Below are 27,116 nucleotides of genomic sequence, written 5' to 3' on the forward strand. Positions count from 1 at the left end.
GGATCGGTTTATATGGGGGCTATATATAATTATGGACCGATGTGAACCAATTTTTGCATGGTTGTTAGAGACCACGTACCAAATTTCAACCGGGTCGGATGAATTTTGCTCCTCCAAGACGCTCCGGAGGTCAAATATGAGGATCGGTTTATATGGGGGCTATATATATGATTATGGACCAATATGGACCAATTTTTGCATGGTTGTTTGAGACCATATACTAACACAACGTACCAAATTTCAACCGGATCCGATGAAATTTGCTTCTCTAAGAGGCTCCACAAGTCAAATATGGGGATCGTTTTATATGGGGGCTATATATAATTATGGACCGATATGGAACAATTTTTGCATCGTTGTTAGAGACCATATACTAACACGACCTACTAAATTTAAACCGGATCGGATGAAATTTGCTTCTCTAAGAGGCTACGCAATCCAAATCTGGGTGGTCGGTTTATATGGGGGCTATACGTAAAAGTGGTCCAATATGGCACATTTGCAATACCATCCAACCTACATCAATAACAACTACTTATACCAAGTCGATAGCTTGTTTCGTTCGGAAGTTAGCGTGATTTCAACAGACGGACGGACATGCTTAGGTCGACTCAGAATTTGAACACGATCCTGAATATATATACTTTATGGGTCTTAGAACAATATTTCGATGTGTTACAAACGGTATGACAAAGTTATATCCATGGTGGAGGGTAAAAAAAAATTGTTGATAAAAGTTTGGAATTTTCGAAGTAATTCAAAAAACTGTAACAAACCAAAAACGTTTTCGATACACGTTTTCCAAGCGTTTTTTTTATTGGTGTGTAGATAAGTTAAAAATAATAGAGACTAAATAACTTATTTCAGGAGAACTCAAATATGTAAATGTGCCTCCAGGAACCTAATTTTAGGTGGCTATCGAAGTACTTCAAGCATTGGAAAATATAACATATTTTTGTACCTTCTTAAAAGAACCATGGAAGTTTAATATTTGGGAGAATTTGATTATGAGTAAATGAAGTGCCATAAGGCCATACAAATCGATATGGACACAATTTGAACTAAATCGTTCAAGAGTTACTGTGCACTCATGCCATACAAATGAATCCCTTTATGTCATCACCCCCAAAAATATATGCAAGACCTAAATATTCGAAATGTGTAGCCACCGAGCCATCTCATTGTAGTACTTAGGTGTAGACATTATGTAGGTAGCCAAGTAAAAAAGAAAAAGAAAAAAAGATTTGGCAAATAATGCAATCAAGAGGACGATTGTCTAAATTGACACATCAAACGTCGTCCACCGATTGACAATAGGTCGATTTACTAAGACATCATAGGAACGCCAAGAAGACAAAGACACAACTACACCTCTAAAGACCAATTGAAGTTCTCTGAATCTGGCGATAGGAATGGAGCATTCTTTGCCTTTGGGGATGCTGGCATCATGAACTAACGACTCTGTGTGTGAGTGTGATGTTCTATGCGTCTGTTTATGGTTGACTAAATGGCAATGGTGGGCCGGACGGCTCCGAATGTTTTCAATTTCGATGTGAAAATTGAAAAGAAAATTGAGTTCAATGACCAGATTTTTGTTTTCAATTCAATTGCATCAATGCATGGGCCAAAAGTGTCGCTCTCTTCACTTCAACTCCCCACCAGAAACATCCACTAGTCAATGGGATCACACGTTTCAGTTTTTGGGGTTTTTGGTTTGTTCCGACTAAACACACAGTAGTACCGTGACTGAACATCAGCTGAATGGCGAGACGACCTCAGACAAAAATATTCAAAATCACTGCGACAATTATTTTAACGCGATGACAGGGCACTTAAATATCTTCGAGGATTTTTAGAGCAGATCAACAATGTGCAAAGAGATTCAAATTAGACAATGAAGATTTATTGATAGAATTCAATTTAATTTGCACTGCATGATCCAAACCAAACTATGGTTGGGGTTGGCGTGTGTAATTACTATGATCTGTGTGAAAATGTGCCACAACACCACAAAAATTAAATGTGGTCCCCATAATATACATATTAATCGATTCATAATCACCTCATTGGTACACGCAAAAAAATAATTCTTTCCTTCAAACGAAATTTTAGATAAACAAATAACGTTTCCCATTAATTTTTCGCTGTACGGAAGTTTGTTCGGGAGATGCGTATATACTTTTTATGATAAACGTTGATCCTTTTACAGGATGTAAACACAATTTCATATAGACTAACTAAACCCAAGTATATACGTCCGTAAGTTCGGCCAGGCCGAAGTTTATGTACCCTCCACCATGGATTGCGTAGAAACTACTACTGAAGACTGTCATCCACAATCGAATTACTTGGGTTGCGGTAACACTTGCCGATGGCAAGGTATCTTAAAACTCCTAACACGGTAATATATACCACATACGTGGTATAAATTGAACTAAAAAAGATTAAATACGTATATAATTAAGTTTGACAAAATTTTCTATAGAAAAAAATTTTGACAAAAGTTTCTATAGAAATAAAATTTTGACAAAATTTTCTATAGAAATAATAGAAATAGAAATAACATAAAAAATAGAAATAAAATTTTGACAAAAGTTTCATTAGATTTAAATTTTGACAACATTCTCTATAGAATTAAAATTTTGACAACATTTTCTATAGAAATAAAATTTTGCCAAAATTTTCTATAGAAATAAAATATGACAAAATTTTGTATAGGGATAAAATTTTGACAAAATTTTCTATAGAGAAAAAAATTGACAAAATTTTCTATAGAAATACAATTTTGGTAGATTATTTTTGGTTCGAGTGGCAACCATTATTATGAACCGGTATGGACCAATTTTTTTGTAATTGAGGATCGGCTTTATAACATATAACTATAGACCGATATGGACCAATTTCGGCATGGTTATTAGCGACCATATACTAACACCACGTTGCAAATTTCAGCCAGATCGTATGAAATATGCTACTCTTATAGGCTCCGCAAGCCAAATCTGGGGATCCGTTTATATGGGGGCTATACGTAAAAGTGGACCGATATGGCCCATTTGCAATACCATACGACCTACATCAATAACAACTATTTGTGCCAAGTTGCAAGTCGATAGCTTGTTTCGTTCGGAAGTTAGCGTGATTTCAACAGACGGACGGACATGCTTAGATCGACTCAGAATTTCACCACGACCCAGAATATATATACTTTATGGGGTCTTCGAGCAATATTCCGATGTGTTACAAACGGAATGACAAAGCTAATATACGCCCCATCCTATGGTGGAGGGTATACAAATTCTGGCACACAAATACAAATGGTCCATAAGCCCCCATATAAGCCGACCCCTAGATTTGGCTTGCGGAGCCTCTTAGAGAAGCAAATTTCATCCGATCCGATTTAAATTTGGTAGGTCGTGTTAGTATATGGTCTCTAACAACCATGCAAAAATTGGTCCATATTGATCTATATAGCCCGCATATAAACCGATCCCAAGATTTGACCTCCGGAGCCTCTTGGAGGAGCAAAATTCATCCAATCCTATTGAAATTTGGTACGAACTGTATGTATATGGTATCTAACAACCGTGCAAATTGGTCCATGTCGGTATATAATTATATATAGCCCCCATATAAATCGATCCCCAAATTTGACATCCGAAGCCACTTGGAGGTGCAAAATTCATCTGATCCGGTTGAAATTTGGTACGTGGTCTTACTATATGGTCTCTAACAACCATGCAAAAATTGATCCATATCGGGGGGCTATACCCATATAAACCGATCCCCCGATTTGGTTTTAGAGCCTCTTGGAGAAGCAAATTTCATCCGATTTAGTTGAGATTTGGCACATTGTGCTAGTATATGGCCGCTAACAACCGTGCCTAACTAGGTCTATATTGGTCTATAATTATATATAGCCCTCAGATAAACCGATCCCCAAGCAAAAATTGGTCCATATCGGTTCATAATTGTATATAGCCCTCATATAAATCGACCCCATTATTTCAATTCTGGCTCTCTAATTACCGCGCAAATTTCATACAGGTTCTTAATTATTTGTGGACTTCCCTATATAGCGGTCAAGAACTGAATTATATACGTATATACTCTGCCTTTTTTGCTTAATATATACCCCGTATGGACTAACTTACACGTACAATTTAGAAGACGGTGTTAAGAAGTTTTAAGATACCTTTCCATCGGCAAGTGTTACCGCAACCCAAGTAATTCGATTGTGGATGACGGTCTGTAGTAGAACTTTCTACGCAATCCATGGTGGAGGGTACATAAGATTCGGCCTGGCCGAACTTACGGCCGTATATACTTGTTTAATTTGACCTTTGCCATCAACAGACAATTATCGCTATAGCCATCAACACACAAGCAACGCAAACAATCAAGCAGTTATATTTATGAAGCATAGACTTCGGCGCCCATGAGCTGATGAAAACAGAATTTTATTTGACAGAAACTTATCTTCAGTTGTCCACCGTGGAGCAATGGTTAGCATGCCCGCCTTGTATACAAAGGGTCGTGGGTTCAATATGTTATATTCCAAAAATGTTCGGAAGATTACGAAAAGATGTTCGACATTGCATACTTCAAAATGTGTATTTTGAAAGACTTATAGTCGGAAGAAAACAGTGGTTGTTATAAATGAAATGGGCTGTGTGTTTGGAACAAAAAAATTTTGTTGTTGTATTGCAACAATAAAAATTTTGTAAATTTTTTATACCCTAAACCACATAGTGGTCAGGGTATAATAAGTTTGATCGGCCAAAAAATGTGCCTACCAGAAATATTGATTTTAGACCTAGATTTTAGACATAAAATATATACCGATCGATTCAGAATCACCTCCTGAGTCGATCTAGCGCTTGGTGTCCGTCCGTCCGTCTGTCCATGTATTTGTTGTTCACAGGATTCCGGTTGCAATTATTAACCGATTTTGATGAAATTTGGTACAGCGAGTTTTTTGGGCACAAGGACGAACGCTATTGAATTTGGAAGAAATCGGATCAAATTTAGATATAGCTACCATATATATGTATCGCCCGATTTCGACAAATGGGGTCACGTTGCGCTTTTTTTCAAACGGATCGTCACCAAATTTGGCAAAAGGTAATCTTTTCCATCGCCCTTCAAGTCTGCAAAATTTCATTCAGATCGGTTCAGATTTAGATATAGCTCTCATATATATGTATCGTCAGATTTTCCCAAATTTGGCCACAAAACCTTTATTTATCAACCGATCTTACTCAAAGTTAGCAAAATATAATCTTCTATAGCACTAACTATATGTGCAAAAAATCATCGAAATCGGTTCAGATTTAGATATAGCTCCCATATATATGTATAGCCCGATTATCCCAAATTTGGCCATAGAACCCTTATTTATTAACCGATCTTACTAAAAGTTGGCTAGATCCAGTCCTCTATACTACTAACTATATGTGCAAAATTTCATCGAAATCGGTTCAGATGTAGATATAGCTCCCATATATGTATCACCCGATTTTGAAAAATTCGCCCCTAATAACCTTATGTTTGACCATACAGGCCTCATTTCTTAACTGATCTTACTCAAATCTTGCACAAGGTAACCTTTTGTGGTATTAATCAAACTCGCAAAATATTATGCAAATTGGTTCAGATTTAGATATAGCTTCCATATATATGCATCGCTCGATTTTCCCAAATTTGGCCATAGTACTCTTATTTATTAACCAATGTTACTCAAATTTGAAATTTTAATGTACTAGCCGATCGTACTTATACGTACTTGTAGCTCTTACATAAGAATATTGCTCGATTTTTACAAATTTGGATGTATTACCCACGCTAATTGAACGATTTTCTCTTTTTTTTAATAGTGGGCTCAATATTAGTGGCATACTAACCCCGTAGGTGCAATATCAACTACAGCCAGTGTAGGGGAAATTTCCTATATGTAGGTTTTTTCTAATATTTAGAGTCTTGTAAGGACGTAGGGCCACAAAGTAGGGACATTTTCACCCAACACAATTTGTAATAATTTTTACACTTTGGTGCCTCTAGAGGAGGAAATTTGAAGCCGGCAAGGTTTGATCTTTAACAATGTGTGGTAAAACAGTTACCACTCGTGCCAAAAAAAAATCTAACAGAATTTAAAGATTACCACAAATTACCACAAATCTACCAAACAAAGATTTCTATAGAAAATTTTGTCAAAACTTTATTCCTGTAGAAAATTTTGTCAACATTTTATTTGTATAGAAAATTTTGTCAAAATTGTATTTCTATAGAAATTTTTTTCAAAATATTTTTTCTATAAAAAATTTTCTCAAAATTTTATTTCTATGGAATTTTTCTCAAAATTTTATTTCTATAGAATTTATTATCAAAATAATTATTTCTATAGGAAAATTTCTCAAAAAAAATTGTTTATAGAAACTTTTTCCAAAATTTTATTTCTATAGGGATTTAACAAAAAATACTATTTTTGGTAGAATTCTACCAACTGGGGCAACCGTGGTGGTAATACAAATTTATGTTCTAGATTATATACGTTGCATTTGCATGTTTTAATATAATAAAGTACTTAGAACCATTTTGTTTTGTAAAATTTGTTTAAATTTAACGAAAATATTGTAGGGAAAATTGTTTGGGAATGTATGGGAAAGTAGGGAACTTTTTTTTGTCCTTGTAGGGTAAACCAAACATTTTGCCTGGCAAAACTGGCTATGAACTATAACTATATAGATTGAGACAAAGCACCCATAAACATGTACCCCACAATTTTCTTAAATATGAAACTGCGGTTTATCTCCCAGACCTATATTAATGTTACCCCACAAATGCTATGATATAGTCGGCCACGCCCGACTTTCTACTTTACTTACTTGTTTAATAATGGACTCAATATTAGTGGCATACTAACTCTTTTGGTGCAAAATAAACTATAGCTCCTAATATTAGACATTTATGCTCAGATTGTGACAAGACACCCACACGGATGAAAAAGACTGTTTTTCATATGTTTGGCTATAAACATTATATGTTTGGAACACAAATTTTTAAACACAATATTTTTGAGTGCAAGCATATAATGTTCATAAACTAGCATAACATGTTTGGGACATATATGTTAATATGTTAGAACATATTATGTTTGGGACATAAAATGTTTGAAAATATAATATGCTTGGATGCAAACATATATTAATTTAGAAATAGCCTATAAACATATATGTGTTTAGTAGCTTGGAGCGCTATTTAACAGGGAGCGATATTGAATTAAGTTGGTGGTTGTTGCTTGTTATTACAAAATTAACATTTTATTTTTCCTTGGGCAATTGATCAGCTACTTCTTTGATCCTTACAAACTGTGTGGTCCGCTGTTCGAATCCCCGTCCGGCAAAAGGTAAAATTAAAATAAAAAAAATCATACAATTGAATAATTTCTTCTACAATGTTTGTATTACAGAAAAAGGTGATAAGAACTAAAAAATCTCGTGGAAGTGAGAAAGATGTGGGGGAATATACAATTGGGCAGAAACAAAATTTTGAGCATTCAGGTCGAAAACCTATGTTGTCAGCACCTATATTACCTGTTTATTTTCATAATTCATTATGATTGTAAATATATAAATAAATAAATAAAATTTTGAGAATTTTTTTAAGCATATAATAATTTTGGGTGCAAAATGCTTCCAAACATATTATATGTTCATATAATAACATATTGTTGTTTTGGAAGACAACATTATTGAATTTGGATGCAAAAATACAAAATGTTTGGAACTTAGACTACCCAAACATATATTGTTTAGACCAATATGCTTTCAAACATATTATATATTGGAAGAGACCAAACATATAAATGTTTGGGCAATACCCAAAAATGTATATGCTTGAAGCAAAATATGTTTGGGAGTATATGTTACAGAAGCGATTTTTTGTGAGCGTGCATAAACATGTACCCCCCTTTATGTTCTCCAAAACCTATACCAATGATACCCCACAAATGCTTATGTTTACTAATTCAGTAGGGGTGGTTTAGGGTATGATATAGTCGGCCCGCCCGACTTTCTACTTTACTCACTTGTTTTTATTTCTGAATGCAATAGATCGAATGCTTTTATAAGCTTTTTAAAAATAAAATGAATTGTCGTTGGAATAACTTTGTCATCTGTGAAACGAGCAGTTTAGAAATGACAACGACCTGAAATTTGTTGGAATACATACACCCTCAAAAAAAATCGCTTCTTTAACATATGTTCCAAACATATTTTGCAGGAAGCATATATATTATTGGATACTGCCGAAACATTAATATGTTTGTTTTATGTGAACATATTATATGTTTGGAAGCATTTTGAGCCCAAAAATATTGTATGCTTGGAAGAATTTTTCCCAAAGACGATTGTGCTCATTCCCTAACATACTCGTTATTTTCACTTCCACGAAATATTTTAATTCTTGGCACCTTTTTCTGTAATACAAATAATGTTGAAGAAATTATACACTTTTATAAATTTTTTAAATTTTACCTCCCGTCTGCACGGAGAATCGAACCGAGGACCATACAGTTTGTAAGCCAACACACTATCCACTGGGCTACGTAACTGTTATAGTCACCAGCAAATAATTATCGTTATAAGTTACATTTATATAGCATAGTTTGCAGCGCCCACGAGCCCATGCAAACATAACATTATTTAACAGAAACATACATTTGTTTGCCACGTGGAGCAGTGGTTAGCATGTCTGCCTTGCATGCAAAGGGTCGTGGGTTCAATCCCTGCTCCGACCGCACACTTTTTTTTAATTTAACTTTAAAACTTTGAAATGTGGGTTATTAAAGATTTATAGTCAGTAACAGTGCTTGATATAAACGAAATTGACTGATTTTTGGATAAAATATTATTTTTTTAAAGCAAAAATAACAATTTTGTAACAAAAAACTGTTTTTGGTACAAAACTTTAAAATTTGGTATTCAAAAACTCTAACAAAAGAAGAACGTGGAGTCGAGTATAAACATACATAAGTAATTTTATAATATAAACATAAATTTATTTAGGCGTGAACAATTTTTTACTAGCATTTAACACCATCGCTCTAAAATGCCTTTTATTTTTCGTTAATAATTCATTTTAAAGAAAATAAACTTTTTAAATTGTTTTAGCTGCAAAACTCGAACTTAATGCCCGCTTTTATAGTTGAAGGTGTCCGTCAACTCCTCGTGGACTACTTATTAATAAAGAGGAACTAAACTTTGTTTTTATACTGTGTAATTTTTCACTATTTCCTCCTTATTTTATTTTACTATCCCAACTCTAAAAAGAGTATAGTGCCCTTTCGTTATTTTTATGAAGACCCCTGATTTCTTTTAACGAACCAAGAAAAAAATTGTGCCCATAATGCCAAAATGATAAACAAAACACATGTCCACACATACATAAAATGCTGCTCTCAAGGCGAAAACATATGCTGTTTGTTTTTCAAATGTCTATTCTCTTGGTTCCGAATGTCCATTCTCTTTATTCAAATTAAATAATATTTAGACTTAAGCATATCAAATTTTTGGCCTTATCATAAAACAGTTTTCCGAAACAACATACAACATTCTTTCGCTGTGTTATGTTGATATCTTTTGTCAACTCTCCCGGTTCCCATCTCTATTTCTTTCTCTATACTCTCTCTGTCGCTTTGAATAAAATATCACAACATATGTATGTTTAGTCGAAATTTGTAAATTTATATATGTTTGCATTCACACATATGATTTTTATGAAACATTCATGCCCCAAACATAATATATTCTAACATATTAACATAGATGTCCCAAACATTTAGTGTTAGTTTAGGAACATTACATGTTTGCACTTAAATATATTGTGTTTTAAAATTGTACCCGAAACACATTTTGTTTATATCGGAACATATGAAAAACATATTTTTCTAACAGTGTATTAGCCACATTGTACAGTCTCATTTTTATACTTACATACCCACTTTTTGCGCCGATGTCGGCGAATTTTTCCAAAATTGAAAAAATGTAAATTTAAAATTTTTAAAAATATGCAGAAGCCGACTTTTACCATTATTGAAAAATTTAAAATTTGACATCACGGCTTATTTGGTGAATGTTAAGTATAAAAAGAGCATCATTCTATTGCTCACCTTTCAACTCTAATTCTCGTCTATGTTTAAGTTCATTTAGTTTATTTTGGTCACTATAAAAATTTGATTATCTTATTTTGACAAACACGAGTAAACATTGAGAGATCCAATCTGAGAGGGTCCGAAATTTAATATGATCTGATCATATATAATTTCTTTGGAATTATTTGTGATAAGATCTCAATATTGGTCTGGATCTAATGCCTTTGATATATTTACAGATAACTAATCACGTTATAAGATCTCAATATTGGTCTGGATCTAATGCCTTTGATATATTTACAGATAACTCTATATATTGGTTATATCTACGAGTAATTATATCACATCGTACACGGATGAAAAAGACTGTTTTTCATATGTTTGGCTATAAACATTATATGTTTGGAACACAAATTTTTAAACACAATATTTTTGAGTGCAAGCATATAATGTTCATAAACTAGCATAACATGTTTGGGACATATATGTTAATATGTTAGAACATATTATGTTTGGGACATAAAATGTTTGTAAATATAATATGCTTGGATGCAAACATATATTAATTTAGAAATAGCCTATAAACATATATGTTTTTAGTAGCTTGGAGCGCTATTTAACAGGGAGCGATATTGAATTAAGTTGGTGGTTGTTGCTTGTTATTACAAAATTAACATTTTATTTTCCCTTGGGCAATTGATCAGCTACTTCTTTGATCCTTACAAACTGTGTGGTCCGCTGTTCGAATCCCCGTCCGGCAAAAGGTAAAATTAAAATAAAACAAGTAAGTAAAGTCTAAAGTCGGGCGGGGCCGACTATATTATACCCTTCACCACCATGTAGACCAACATTTGTGTTACCATCTCAACTACTTCAAATTTGCTGGGAGCTATATAAAGGTTTGCATTTCCAGATACAAATACTTATAATGGAGACAATTTTTTCTACTTCTACAAAATCTCTAAAATTAAAATTGAAATCGGCTAACGCCCTGGTATGAAACACAATGTTAGTAAAAAATATGGGAAATATGAAGCGAGAGAAATTTTAATGCAATTGTACAAAGGAGCATTTATGATTTATCAGGTGCTACATATGTATTCGAGATATAGGACAAGTTTAGTAATATTTACAATTTTTGCTACTTATCAGTGGCGATTTTACAAGGATATTGGTTAGTTCTCGCCAAGATATGTGGTTAAGTGTGGGTTGTGATATATTATTTGGTCAAGTCGGGCGACTTGGAGCCTTATTTAAAACTCAACCGTTCTGTGGAAATTCTGGCATTACAGTGTGTACTAAGATATGGGGAAATCATCACAGAATTTTGTGTAAAGTGTGGGAATTTGGCCATATTTGTATAAACTAGAAGAACGAATATATGGAGGCTTTATCTAAAACTGAACCAAATTAGAACAAACTTGACACACTTAAATATCATATTAAATATATTCTCTGTGTAAACTATCCAGTCAATTGGAGGAAAATCCCATTGAAAATGGGTCTAAAATATGAAAAAGTCTACCATATTTCCCCAACTCTGGTGTACGTATATATGAGAGCTATATATAATCTGAACCGATTTTGACTAAATTTGAACTGCATAGTTAGAATAATAATTCTGCAATCTCTGCTAAATTTCACGTAAATGGGAGTATCACTTTAGCCCCCGTGGTCATATGAGTGTAAATCGGGCGAAAGATATATATGGGAGCTATATCTAAATCTGAAACGATTTCAACCAAATTTGGTACATTTACCGATACTGTTAAACGTACTCCTTGTGCAAAATTTGAATCAAATCACGGCAAAACTCTGGCTTTTGAGGCCATACAAGTTCAAATCGGACGAAAGATATATATGGGAGCTATATCTAAATCTGAACCGATTTCAACCAAATTTGGTACACTTACCGATACTATTAAATGTACACCTTGCGCAAAATTTGAACTAAATCACGGCGAAACTCTGGCTTTTGAGGCCATATAAGTGCAAATCGGACGAAAGATATATATGGGAGCTATATCTAAATCTGAACCGATTTCAATCAAATTTACCAAGCAATGGTAGAATGCCAATTGTACTCTTTATGCAAAATTTCACGTAAATCGGTAGTGAACTTTGGCCTCTGTGGTCATGTGAGTCTAAATCGGACGAAAGCTATATATGGGAGCTATATCTAAATCTGAACCGATTTAGCTGATATTTTGCAAGTTTTTCGAGACTAATAAAATATTCGGATGTACTGAATTTGAAGAACATCGGTTGATAAACACGCCAATTATGACCGGATCGGGGATAAATATATATGGCAGCTATATCTAAATCTGAATCGATTTTTTCCAAAATCAATAGCGATTGTCTTTGTCCCAAAAAACGACCCTATGCCAAATTCGATGACGATCGGACTTAAACTGCGACCTGTACTTTGCGCACAAAAATACATGAACAGACAGACAGACGGACGGACAGACAGACAGACAGACGCACATCGCTAAATCGACTCAGAATTTAATTCTAAGACGATCGGTATACTAAACGATGGGTCTCAGACTTTTCCTTCTTGGCGTTACATACAAATGCACAAACTTATAATACCCTGTACCACAGTAGTGGTGAAGGGTATAAAAAATCATAAAATTGAATAATTCCTTCTACAATGTTTGTATTACAGAAAAAGGTGCTAAGAACTAAAAAATCTCGTGGAAGTGAGAAAGATGTGAGGGAATATACAATTAGGCAGAAACAAAATTTTGAGCATTCAGGTCGAAAACCTATGTTGTTAACACCTATATTAACTGTTTATTTTCATAATTTATTATGATTGTAAATATATAAATAAATAAATAAAATGTTGAGCACAATATTGTTTGGGAGAATTTTTTTTAAGCATATAATATTTTTGGGTGCAAAATGCTTCCAAACATATTATATGTTCACATAATAACATATTGTTTTTTGAAAGACAACATTATTGAATTTGGATGCAAAAATACAAAATGTTTGGAACTTAGACTACCCAAACATATATTGTTTAGACCAATATGCTTTCAAACATATTATATATTGGAAGAGATCAAACATATAAATGTTTGGGCAATACCCAAAAATGTATATGCTTGAAGCAAAATATGTTTGGGAGTATATGTTACAGAAGCGATTTTTTGTGAGGGTGTATCTGGCTAAATCGTGATGAAGTAGTTTTGAGACCTATCACATTTTAGATTCACTAATTTTTCACGGAAAATGGAAACGTGATTAGTTCATTGAACATGATTTTCAAAAAATTCAAATGCCGATTTTGAAGATTACAAAAGGCGAGTTCGAATTTCGTTGAGTTAAACATGGAATGTAGCAGAACTCTGCAATAAGAGAAAAGTTCACCACTGAGGTTTCCCAATGGACTAATTGAGTCTGAAATAGCGGACTGCCTCCATACCTAACCTATTGTGTATACATTTTTAAGAAGTAAAAGGCGACTATTTTTAATAAGAAACGACATTCTCATTTCTTTCTATTGTTTATTTTGTTTTTCTACAATTATAACAAAAAAGTTTTTTTTTTTTGTAATACAAACAGCATTCAACAGATATTCGATACCAGCAGTGATAACAAATATTGAAAACTTCATTCTTTGAAAGATCCACTTATCAAACTATGACAATTATTTGAACAGAAAAAGTGTGTTGAACATATGTTATCTTCCTATTTGCTCGTCAAACGGGTCTTCTAACAAATATTTAAAATTTGACGTGTGTGTTTGAATCTTCATCTTCAGTACTTCACAAATGACTGACAAAATTTTAAACAATTAACAATGCTCTAAACATTTATTGAAAAATATATCATCCACACCATTTAAGATCGAATTCAAAACAGAACAGTCAATAATAAATATTGTCATGCAAGCTATTTGACATTTAAGTTAATATCGGATGGTATAGAGGACACCAATCCCTACATGGGGCATACACATATCAATGAAATTATGAGGTATCAAAGTCTTACCTATTTCCTATAGAGCAATAAAGATACGATTAAAAGATGCATCTATGGCATACGAATTGTCGAGTGTGAAAATAATGAATATCCAATAATAATTATCCAAAACAGTACACGCTCACAAAAAATCGCTTCTGTAACATATACTCCCAAACATATTTTGCTTCAAGCATATACATTTTTGGGTATTGCCCAAACATTTATATGTTTGATCTCTTCCAATATATAATATGTTTGAAAGCATATTGGTCTAAACAATATATGTTTGGGTAGTCTAAGTTCCAAACATTTTGTATTTTTGAATCCAAATTCAATAATGTTGTCTTCCCAAAAACAATATGTTATTATGTGAACATATAATATGTTTGGAAGCATTTTGCACCCAAAAATATTATATGCTTAAAAAAAATTCTCCCAAACAATATTGTGAAAATAAACAGGTAATATGGGTGCTAACAACATAGGTTTTCGACCTGAATGCTCAAAATTTTGTTTCTGCCCAATTGTATATTCCCCCACATCTTTCTCACTTCCACGAGATTTTTTAGTTCTTATCACCTTTTTCTGTAATACAAACATTGTAGAAGAAATTATTCAATTGTATGATTTTTTTTATTTTAATTTTACCTTTTGCCGGACGGGGATTCGAACAGCGGACCACACAGTTTGTAAGGATCAAAGAAGTAGCTGATCAATTGCCCAAGGAAAAATAAAATGTTAATTTTGTAATAACAAGCAACAACCACCAACTTAATTCAATATCGCTCCCTGTTAAATAGCGCTCCAAGCTACTAAACACATATATGTTTATAGGCTATTTCTAAATTAATATATGTTTGCATCCAAGCATATTATATTTACAAACATTTTATGTCCCAAACATAATATGTTCTAACATATTAACATATATGTCCCAAACATGTTATGCTAGTTTATGAACATTATATGCTTGCACTCAAAAATATTGTGTTTAAAAATTTGTGTTCCAAACATATAATGTTTATAGCCAAACTTATGAAAAACAGTCTTTTTCATCCGTGTAGTGAAAATGTTCTTTTTGGATACGGAAGTGGTGCAAAATTGACGCAGAAGCGATGAATTTAACATGGGTTTGCCATAGGGTGGGTATCCACCATTTCAACAGCCCTTCCACTGAATTTGGATCATTTCTTAAGGTGTGATTCGAGTTCAATGTTTTGGATGTGGTTTAAAAAATTTTATAATATTTTGCAAAATAAATAATTTTTATATATTTTTTTATGATTTTTAAGGCCTTCTACCGCTTGTCTGAAACGTTTGACTTTATATATTTTCAAAAATTCCCAATTTTTCTAGAATCAATTTAGCATTTTTTTTTTACAAAATTTTAATAATTTGTACCATTTTATTAATTCTGCTCTGTTTTTAACCCATTTGAAACAAAAAAGTAAAATTTACCAATTAAAAATATGAAAAAAATCGTGTTATAAACAAATTGAATTAAAAGTACGTCCTCTGTAGTTAAAATAAAGAACATCCAACTTTTTTGCTGGGTTCTGTGTCGATTTAGCGATGTCTGTCTGTTGATGTATTTTTGTGTGCAAAGTCCAGCTCATCCTCAAATTTAGCATAGGATCTTTTTTCGACTCAAAGACAATCCCTATCGGTTCAGATTTAGATATAACTGTCATATATATTTATAACCGATCTGGTCATAAATGACGTATTTATCAAGCAATTTTCTTCCAATTTCGTATATTCGAATGTTTTGAAAGTCTCGTAATTTTTTTTTTCGTATATTCGAATGTTTTGTGAGTCTCGTAAATTTTTTTTTCGTATATCTGAATGTTTTGTGAGTCTCGTAAATTTTGCAGAATATCAGTTAAATCGGTTCAGATTCAGATATAGCCCCCGTATATAGCATTCGCCTGATTTACACTCCCATGACCACAGAGGCCAATGTTTCACACCGATTTACGTGAAATTTTGCACAGGGAGTAGAATCAACATTGTAAATATGCATGCCAAATTTGGTCAAAATCGATTCAGATTAAGATATAGCTCCAATATATATATATCCTTCGGCCGATTCATATGACATACCGGCTAGACCTAGAGCACATGCGTGGATACCTGCAAACCCTTCCGACCCTGTATCTATTTAAAATAGACTGAAACGATGCAATCCAGATCTTCCAACAGCTGATTGGAAGGTTGGCCGTTTGGATGAAGTGGATGGACCAAGACGGCATGCAGTGTTTATATTGAACACGCAGTCTTTGCCACATCTAGCAAAGTCCCAGGGCCGTGTATGTTATGGCTTTCATTATATCCAAATGAAGGTATATAAAAACGATCAGCTAAAGGATTCACAAATAGACAAGCCTCTGTCTGAATCAGAAGTAAGCGGATCTTCTTGCGAAGTCGAGGGAGATACCGAAGTTGACGACATGGATAGACACCGTATGCGAGAGGAGATTTCTATTGTCTCAGAACTCACCAAAGTTGAACCTATGGTTATTACGAGAGTCACCGAGATCTCTGAAGAGGACATTCTTGATGACTCGATTGAAGCGGCTGATGTGACGGTTGTTGAAAATCTCGATGGTCCTACGGATCCTCCAGATAAATCTTCATCATTGTAAGGCTGCATGTGCTGCCTAAAAAGTTCTCCTGATGAAAGGGGACATAGATATAGTTCTTATTCAAGAATAGAAACAAAATATGTGAATTAAGTACTCCGGGGTTCAAACTATTGCAGTATACTGGTAATGATGTAAATCGAGCCTGTATAATTGCTAAAAACGAGCTCAACTTGTTTCTGCTTCCTTCAATGTGCAATACAGACACTGTCGTTGCCAGTTTAGAAATAGACAAATGCAAATATTGGGTATCTTCGGTCTACATGGGACATGACAGGGAGATGCCTCCATGTGCCGTTAAGACCTTAGTGGAGGAGTCACTGAAAACAAAGACGAAACTCATTATGGGATGCGATGCGAATGCACATCATAGTATATGGGGAAGTAGTGATACTAATGCAAGGGGAGAGTCGCTAATAGAGTTTATTTAGTTTCCAACAAGGGAGATGCCCCAACCTTTGCCACTAAAAACAGGCAAGAGGTTTTGGACATCACCTTGGCTTCGCAAGAACTGAATGAAATGATATCTGAGTGGCAGGTTTTAAGTGAACACAGCTTCTCAGATCATCGCTACATCAGTTTCAAATTTGATGTTCATATCACCAAGACCATATTTCCGCCAAATGTTAGGAAAGCTGACTGGAATAGGTATAGGGAATCGTTCAATAGGATGATACCGGAAATAACAGAGACAAATATGGGAAATGTGCAAGATATCGAACACGCAGTGGAGCGGATTACTAAGGCCTTCAACATCTCACTGAAAGCTGCATGCCCTAGAGGAAAGCCAAGGGGGAAACATCGACCACCATGGTGGTCTACGGAATTAAGTAATATGAGGAAATCCTGCAGGAAGCTCTTTAACAAGGCAAAGTCCACCAGAGCCCCTGAGGACTGGGACGCTTACAAGAAGAATCTGAGAGGATACAAGCGAGAACTGAGAAAGGCTCAGCATAACTCTTGGAATGATTACTGCAGCAGTATTGAGAATACGTCCGAGGCTTCCAGACTACGGAAGGTTCTAGCATCCACCAACTCCTCTCCAGGTTTCATTAAAACATCGGAGGGCAATTGGACAACGTCCAGTGAGGAGACACTGGAGGTACTATTGGACACACATTTTCGTGGAAATCTGACGGTTGAACCATGTACTGGCGGTGCCACAGTTGCTCAGCGGTCGTTTCCTGACGAGGAAATAGTATCGGAAACTAGAATAAGATGGGCGAAAAATAGCTTTGGACCATTCAAATCCCCCGGACCTGATGGAATTACTCCGGCGGAGTTACAAGCAGTAACTGACAAAATTATCCCCGGGTTGTCGGCGATATATAAAGGATGTATCAACTTATCATATATCCCAGGAAAGTGGGGGGAAACAAAAGTCGTTTTCATACCTAAAGCGGGAAAAGCCTCTCAGTCGAGGGCGAAGGATTTCCGACCAATCAGCTTATCCTCATTCCTACTTAAGACTCTGGAGAGGATGATAGATATTTATCTTAGAACTAGCGTGGATTCAAGTTTGCTCTCGAAACGACAGCATGCATACTCGAAGGGCAGGTCTACTGAGACCGCACTACATGAACTAGTCAGCTTTATTGAAAGCTCACTATCTGTCAATGAATACACAATCGTGGCGTTTCTAGACATCGAAGGGGCGTTCAATAATGTCCATCCGAGCTCGATATTAAATGGACTGACAACTCTGAATGTTGATCCATGTATACTCAGGCTGTTAGACGAACTGCTAATGAAGAGACGTATTTCAGCCACACTAGGACAAGCAAACATACAAAGGTATGTGAACAGAGGCACTCCCCAAGGAGGAGTTCTATCACCTCTTCTTTGGAATGTTGCTATAAATAACCTTCTGGTTACTCTAGAAAAAGAAAGGATAAAAGTGGTGGCATACGCAGATGATGTGGCGCTAGCAGTCAGGGGAAAATTCCCATCCACAATCAGAGATATTATACAGAGAGCTCTCCGGATGACTGAGAAATGGGCGAAAGATAATGGTCTTGGTGTAAATCCTGCAAAGACAGAATTAGTCATGTACTGCAAAGATCGCAAAACTCCCACGGTTAGGCCTATTTCCTTAGGGGGTATTGAAATTCCCTTTGGTGAGTGTGCAAAATACCTTGGCGTTATTTTGGACAGGAAGCTGAACTTTAAGCTTAATATTGAAGAAAGGGCGAGAAAAGCAACTGTAGCTTTGTACTCGTGCAAAAAGGCAGTCGGAAAATGTGGGGCCTAAAGCCAAAAATTGTGCATTGGCTATACACGGCAGTGGTTAGACCTATAATGATATATGGTGTTGTAGTCTGGTGGCCGGCTCTTCAGAAACCGACTTGTTTAGATAAAGTTCAGCGTATGGCGTGTTTGTGTATTTCAGGCGCATTCAGCAATACAGGAACAAATTCCCTTAATGTCATGCTGCATCTATTGCCTTAAGACATTTTGGCCAAACAGTCAGCTGCAACAACGGCTGTGCGGTTGCGCGAGCTATCGCTGTGGTCGGAAAAAGGTTACGGTCACAGTTCGGTCCTCAAAATAATGCCAGATGTGCCTAATGGCTCCAAATTGGATGGACAAGTGGGGTTCGGAGTATATTCTAATGATCTGGAACTTCGAATAGCGAAAAGATTACCTAATCACTGTAGTGTTTTTCAGGCTGAAATATTAGCAATAAGAGAGGTGGCGAATTGGCTGAGAAGTAATGTTCCAAAAAATGTGGGTATTAATATATACTCAGACAGTCAACCTGCAATAAAATCCTTCGACTCTGTGTTCCTCAACTCGAAAACGGCCATCGACTGCCGCAAATCTCTCAATGAGATGGTTGAGCAGTACAATATTCACCTAATATGGGTGCCTGGCCATAGGAACATACCGGGAAATGCGAAGCGGATGAGTTCGCAAGGCTAGGGACTACCTTACATATTCCAGGGGAACTAGAATTTGTTGGTATGCCCCTAGCTACCTGCAAGCTCATACTGCGTGAGAAGGCTGTTATGATGGCAAATGTTCGATGGGAGAAATGCAAGGGTTGTAACGACACCAAGCAAATATGGCCCCATTTCAACTTAAACCGCACACTAGATATGCTAATGTTCTCGAGACGTCAGATATCACTCCTGATATCTGCTATAACGGGTCGCTGCCTGATAGGCGATTTTGCAAAAACTATTGGCGCGAAGTATAATGACTATTGTATGAGCTGTCATGGTGCGGAGGAAAAAGAATCAATTAAACACCCCTTGTGTGAATGTCCTGCATTTTGTGTAAAGCGCAAGCAACTTTTAGGAGCATATACCTTCAGATTACTGGCGGATCTGGAAAACGTTAACTTAAGCAGTCTGCTAATGTTTTTGGAAGAATCTGGTTGGTTCAGCCAAGAAAAATAATCGTGAAGGTTCAGCGGTTAAAACTAGAAGTGCCCATATGTAATAGGTACTTTTAGTTAATGTGGTATCACAATGGACTGAATAGTTTAAGTGAGCCTGAATCTTAATCGGGCTGCCACTTTAACCTAACCTAACCTAACCTGACAAACACGCAAGAATTGGTCCATATCGGTCTTTAATTATATATAGCCCCCATATAAACCGTTCCCCAGATTTGATGTCCGGAGCCCCTTGGACGAGCAAAATTCATCCGATCCGGTTGAAATTTGCAACGTGGTGTTAGTATAAGGCCGCTAATATCCATGCCAAAATTGGTCCATATCGGTTTATAGTTATATATAGCCGACCCCAATCACTCAAAAATTCATAATCATGCTTGCCACTCGAGCCAAAAATAATCTACCAAAATTTTATTTTTATAGAAAACATTATCAAAATGTTATTTCTATAGAAAATTTTGTCAAAATTTTATTTCTATTGAAAATTTTGTCAAAATTTTATTCCTATAGGAAATTTTGTCAAAATTTTATTTCTATAGAAAATTTTGTCAAAATTTTATTTCTATAGAAAATTTTGTCAAAATTTTATTTCTATAGAAAATTTTTTCCAAATTTTATTTCTATAGAAAATTTTGTCAAAATTTTACTTCTATAGAAAATGTTGTCAAAATTTTATTTCTATAGAAACTTAGAACTTAATTATATACGTATTTAATCGGCCTTTTTTAGTTTAATATATACAGCGTATAAACTATGTGGTATATATTACGGTGTTAGGAAGTTTTAAGATACCTTGACATCGGCTTCAGTAGAAGTTTCTACGCAATCCATGGTGGAGGGTATATAAGCTTCGGCCGGGCCGAACTTACGGCCGTATATACTTGTTTTATTATTATTTTTTACTTTTTTTATTAATTTTCTATTTTTTTTTTTTTGTATTAGTTTTCTATTTTTTTGTAAAAGTTAATTGTCCAAATTTGCACTTAAAATAGCCTGATTGCGTTCTTTCTAACACTTGTCCACAAGGAAGTAGAAAAAAGAAATCATTGGGGGATCCCAACATGCGCTTTAGAAAAAATGTTTGTGCACTTGTCCAAAAGGACTGCATCGGAAGTGGAAAAAAATCATTGGGGGATCCCACGATGCGCTTTAGAAGAAATGTTTGTGGACTTGTCCAAAAGGACTGCATCGGAAGTTGAAAAAACTCAATGGGGGATTCTGGGATGGGCTTTAAGAGAAATGTTTGTGGAACAACTTCCAATTTTTTTTTGCTGGGTGGGTAGTGGTGAAGGGTATAATATAGCCAGACCCGCCCGACTCCTCTCTTTAGACTTTCCTTGCTTGTTTGATTTTGATTTAAAATTAATTGATTTAATTAGTTTTGAAGATAATTTTAAGTTGAATTAAAATTTTATTGTATTCGAAAAAATATTGATGATATTTTTTATGGGTGCCTTTGATTTCATCTTATTGGACAAATCAATCAAAATAAAGAACTTTCATGAATAGAAGAAACGTTACTTCATCAAAATTCAACCTGGAGGCACCTGCATTGATAAAATGTTCTGGATAGAAGTGCAACCATGTCCTGGACAGCTTATACCAATATTGTATCCAATATTAAAAGGAAGCAGACCTAATGTTTAGAGTATATAAATTGCAATAGTCTTCAAACTATGATTGAGGCCCCATAAGTATACAGCAGTACTAGTAAATACAATGTATCATCAAACTAACAATCGTTCTACAATATTTAATGAGATTTAGTTCCCTTCATCTTTTGACAACATTAGTCTAGAGATGCACAAGTGCATCGGTAATGAAGTGCAAAGTTCAATTTGGGAAACCCAAACATCAAAATCTCGCAATAGACATAATCTAGCAGTCACATTGTCATGCATTCCATTAATGTGCGTGTGTGTAGCCTTTTTTTTTTTTGTAGCCTGTGGGAGATGCGGTAAGGATAGACTTTTTCTCTATAAAAAGTAATTAAACTTAAAATGCATGTGACGCAAAGAGAGAGCAAAAATGACTGATAGATTGAAAAACACTGGAAAACAAGCTTAGAGTCAGAGTTTTTTTTTTTTGTTTTAACAAATTTGAAAAAAACATACACTGAAAAAAATATTATTGTGAAGTTAAAGATATAATGTCCTCCAAATACGAATGAAAATTTTGCTTAGCACTGATATAAATTTTCATGCCTTGTCCAAAATTCGATAAACTTTCAATGAAGTATTTTATTTTTCTTATAGTTAAATGATTCGACTGAGAACTGGATGTCTTTACATGAAACAAATGTTTTTGACTTAAGTCAACTTGGCTTTAATAATTGTAACAGCTTCTTCAAAATAATGAAATCGTCTTTAAATAAGTTCAACTTTTTTATCTTGAGTAGAAAGCAAAAACGCGTCCAAAATATGAGATGGGTTTCGATACTTTATTTTAAAGAGGATTTTTACATGATATATAGCCTAATTTCTACTTGAAGTCAAGTTTGATTTCAATTTGTTTCTTCTTTGGTTAGGAATCAATACCAAAATCATTAGTGTAAAGACAAAATCATTGGAACCGGGCATGTTTTTTTCAGTGTTGCCACGTAATTTAAATTAGTGAATTTATAGAAAATTTTGTCAAAATGTTATTTCTATAGACATTTTTTTTCAAAATTTTATTTATATAGAAAATTTTGCACAAATTTTATTTATATAGAAAATTTTGCACAAATTTTATTTATATAGAAAATTTTGCAAAAATTTTATTTCTATAGAAGATTTTGTCAAAATTTTATTCCAGTAGAAAATTTTTGTCAAAATTTTATTTCTACAGAAAATTTTGTCAAAAATTTATTTCTATAGATAAATTTGTCAAAATTTTATTTCTATAGAAAATTTTATTTCTTTAGAAAATTTTGTGAAAATTTTATTTCTATAGAAAATTTTGTAAAAATTTTATTTCTATAGAAAATTATGTCAACATTTTATTTCTATAGAAAATTATGTCAACATTTTATTTCTACAGAAAATTTTTCCAAAATGTTATTTCTATAGAAAATTTTGCCAACATTTTATTTCTATAGAAAATGTTGCCAAAATTTTATTTCTATAGAACATTTTGTCAAAATTTTATTTCTATAGAAAATTTTGTCAAAACTTTATTTCTATAGAAAAATTTGTCAAAATTTTATTTGTATAGAAAAATTTGTCAAAATTTTACTTGTATAGAAAATTTTCTCAAAATTTTATTTCTATAGAAAATTTTGCAAAAAAAAAAATATTTCTATAGAAATTCTTGAAAAGTTTATTACTATAGAACATTTTGTCAACATTTTAATTCTAGAGAAAATTTTGCCAAAATGTTATTTTTATAAAAAATTATATCAAAATTTCTATAAAAAGCTTTGTCAAAATGTTATTTCTGTAGAAGATTTGGCAATATTGTGTTCTATAAAATTTTTTTATTTATTAAAGAATTTATAACCATAATAAATTATGATATTAAAAGAGGTAGGTACTAACAACAAAGATTTTCGAATTATTCTATAGAAAATGTTGTCAAATTCTTCTTAGCAAAGTTTAACTAAAATTAAAGAAAAAAATAAAATCATTACCATATTACTAAACATTTCTGCTACTTTAGTCTTCATTGAACTTATTTGTATGGCCATTGATTTTTATACGCAGGGTAAGTTCATAAAATTTTTTAGATATACTTGGCATAAAGAACATTTCATTGGACTAGGGAAATTTCTTAAAAAAAAGAAGAAATATGTTTTTACAATAAATAAAAACAAAATTTTAGCATCATTTTGCAACGCACATTTTTCTGGGTAACTTTAAGTAAATTTATACCCAAAAAAATGATTAGCTTTTTTGTTGTGTATTAAAATGTAGAGTACACAGAATACATAATATAAGATTGATAAATCTATTTCACCATAAACATTTTTTTAGTGTATAAAGTAGGAGGTACTAGATATTTCAGACTTTTGTATGCCCCTCCACCATCACCAAACTGGCCGCTCAGGAAGATCTTGAAGAGTTGTTAGAAATTTGGCCCATTCAATTGTTGTGGCAAGTTTTTGGATTGTGATGGTGCTGATGATGACTGCAATGGTGACGCTGATGGTGTCACTGATGGTTGATGTTTCCTCCTATCACATGTAAAACATAAGCAAACTATTTCCATTTCTAAAGGCAGACAGCGTTAAAAACGATGACTGACTGTGTGAATGGACATGGGGACATGGATATAGTATACAACACTCTAATTTTATTAGACACATTGCCACTCAGGGTTGTATTTGATAGGGCCTTCAAAGGAATCAAGATTTTAAAAGAAACTTTTTTCCAACCACATGAATTCTTATTCAAATCAATGAAAACTTTTTCCAATCAAATGGAAATTTTTTAAAATCAAATGGAACTTTTTTCAAATCACATGAACCTTTTTTCCAATCAAATGAAATATTTTTTCATATGGCATAAAACCTTTTTCAAATTAATGAAATATTTTCCACATCAAATAATTTTTATTTGCATATTGAATGAAACCTCTTTTATATCAAATGATTTTTTTTTTTTTCAAATCAAATGAAACCTTTTTTCAAATCAAATGGATTATTTTTTAAACAAATGAAACCGTGTAGAGAATATATTATTTCACTATCATTTTTTTTGTATTTATCTGGTAAAACTACATTCACAGAAAAGTTTACTGGAATCTACAAATGTTGACCTACCCTTATGAACTTTGGCATTTTGGAAACGTTAAACAATTTGTCTAAATTTAATGAAATTTAAAGTAAATATTATAAATATTTTTTTTAAGAAATATATTCTTCAACTTAAGTAAATTGCGTGGTATAAAATTTTAATTGCATAATCTTTGATATTAGGTCAATATGTTATTGCGTGTATCATTTAACTGTATATGTGATCATATACTGGAACAAATATTGGCCTAATATGAAATATTATGCAACCTAAAGTTTAGGATATTCAATTACACCATATAAAAGATAAACATAAAGAAATTTTTATTAAATGGAAGTTTGTAATATTTGCTTTAAGAATTACTTTCTTTAAATTTAGGACACAAATCTTCAAAATTTGTGTGGCTCCATTAAAGTCGTACGTCTTTGGTATAAGACGAATTCCCCTTATAGAATAGAGAAACATTTTTGATTTATAGAACTCATCTTTAAATTAGCTAAGATATTGGATCTTTGGATTAAAGAGACAAAAAAACTTCCAAAATAGGCTAATACTCACTTTGAGGACCCTGCAGCTGTGTTTTAATTTTTATTATTCTTTTTTTTTAATAAGACAAAATTTTTTACTTTGAAGTATTTATTATAATTTGGATTTTGACACCTATTATATATGAATAGCTAAGTTGATATTTTGCAAAAAGAGTACGAAAATTCGTTAATTCTGTATCCTAATTCTAACCCAGCAAAAAATTTGGTAGTTCTTCTTAAGGCACAACTTTAAAAGAACTTCCAAAAATGCTCTCCCTAAGATGTTCTTAATTTAACGGCACAGGAAGTTAATTTGAGTTAATTTTTTTATAAACCGCTCTTTTCATATTTTTAATGGGAAATTTATTTTTATTTGTTTCAAATATGTTAAAAACATATTAAGAATTAACAAAATGGTACAAATTATTTCAATTTAGCAAAAAAAAAAATTGAAAATATTTTATGACAAACGTTCCGCACAAGCGTTGTAATGCATTAAAAATCATAAAAAAAAAATATTTATTTGTCAAAATATCCCAAAAACTCTTAATTCACATCCGAAACACTGAATTCACCTCACATCTTAAGAAGTGATACAAATTCACTGCAGCGTTGAAATGGTGAATATCCGTCCTATGACAAGCCCATGTTAAACTCATCGCTTCTGCGTCAATTTGGCACCACTTCCAGATCAAAAAAAAAAAAAAAAAAACAACATTTTCACTACTTTTTTGGCGACGCTTTTTTTTGCTGGGAATTTATAGAGCCTAGATTTAAAGCCAGACAGCTCAATAAAAAATGTATTTAGTTTAAAGAAGCAGATATTGGGCTCGGAATTCAAGCGGAAGATCAATATCTTTGCCTTCAAGTAATTTTTTTAAGTGTATGTCTGTGAAATTTTTCAGTTAAAGGCAATTTTCCATGAAGGATGTGGTCACATCACAGTAACTTTGATTGCCGTGAATATTAAATTCTTGCCTAGAAACCCCACCCTCTTTTTTACCTCTTTATTTTGACAAAATAAAAACATATGCACTAACTTATAATACCATGTTCCACAGTGTGGCGCAGGGTATAATTTTGAGAATATTTTCTATAGAAATAGAATTTTGAGAAAAATGTTCATATAAATAAAATTTTGAGAACATTTTCTATAAAAATAAAATTTTGAAAAAAATTTCTATAGAAATAAAATTTTCCATAAAATAAAATGTTGCCAATATCTTCTATAGAAATCAAATTTTTACAACATTTTCTATAGAAATAAAATTTTGACAAAATTTTCTGTAGGAATAAAATTTTGACAAAATTTTCTATAGAAATAAAATTTTGATAAAATTTTGCCAATATTTTCTATAGAAATTAAATTTTGCTAATAATTTCTATAGCAATCAAATTTTGATAAAATTTTCTATAGAAATAAAATTTTTACAAAATTTTCTGTAGAAATAAAATTTTGAAAAATTTTCTGTAGAAATAAAATTTTGATAAAATTTTCCATAAAATAAAATTTTACCAATATTTTCTATAGATATGAAATTTTGCCAATATTTTTATAGCAATCAAATTTTGACAACATTTTCTATAGAAATAAAATTTTGGCAAAATTTTCTGTAGAAATAAAATTTTGACAAAATTTTCTATAGAAATAAAATTTTGACAAATTTTTCTATAGAAATAAAATTTTGACCAATTTTTCTATAG

Source organism: Haematobia irritans, chromosome 5 (assembly GCF_050003625.1).
Source record: "Haematobia irritans isolate KBUSLIRL chromosome 5, ASM5000362v1, whole genome shotgun sequence".
In the NCBI taxonomy this organism is placed as follows: Eukaryota; Metazoa; Arthropoda; class Insecta; order Diptera; family Muscidae; genus Haematobia; species Haematobia irritans.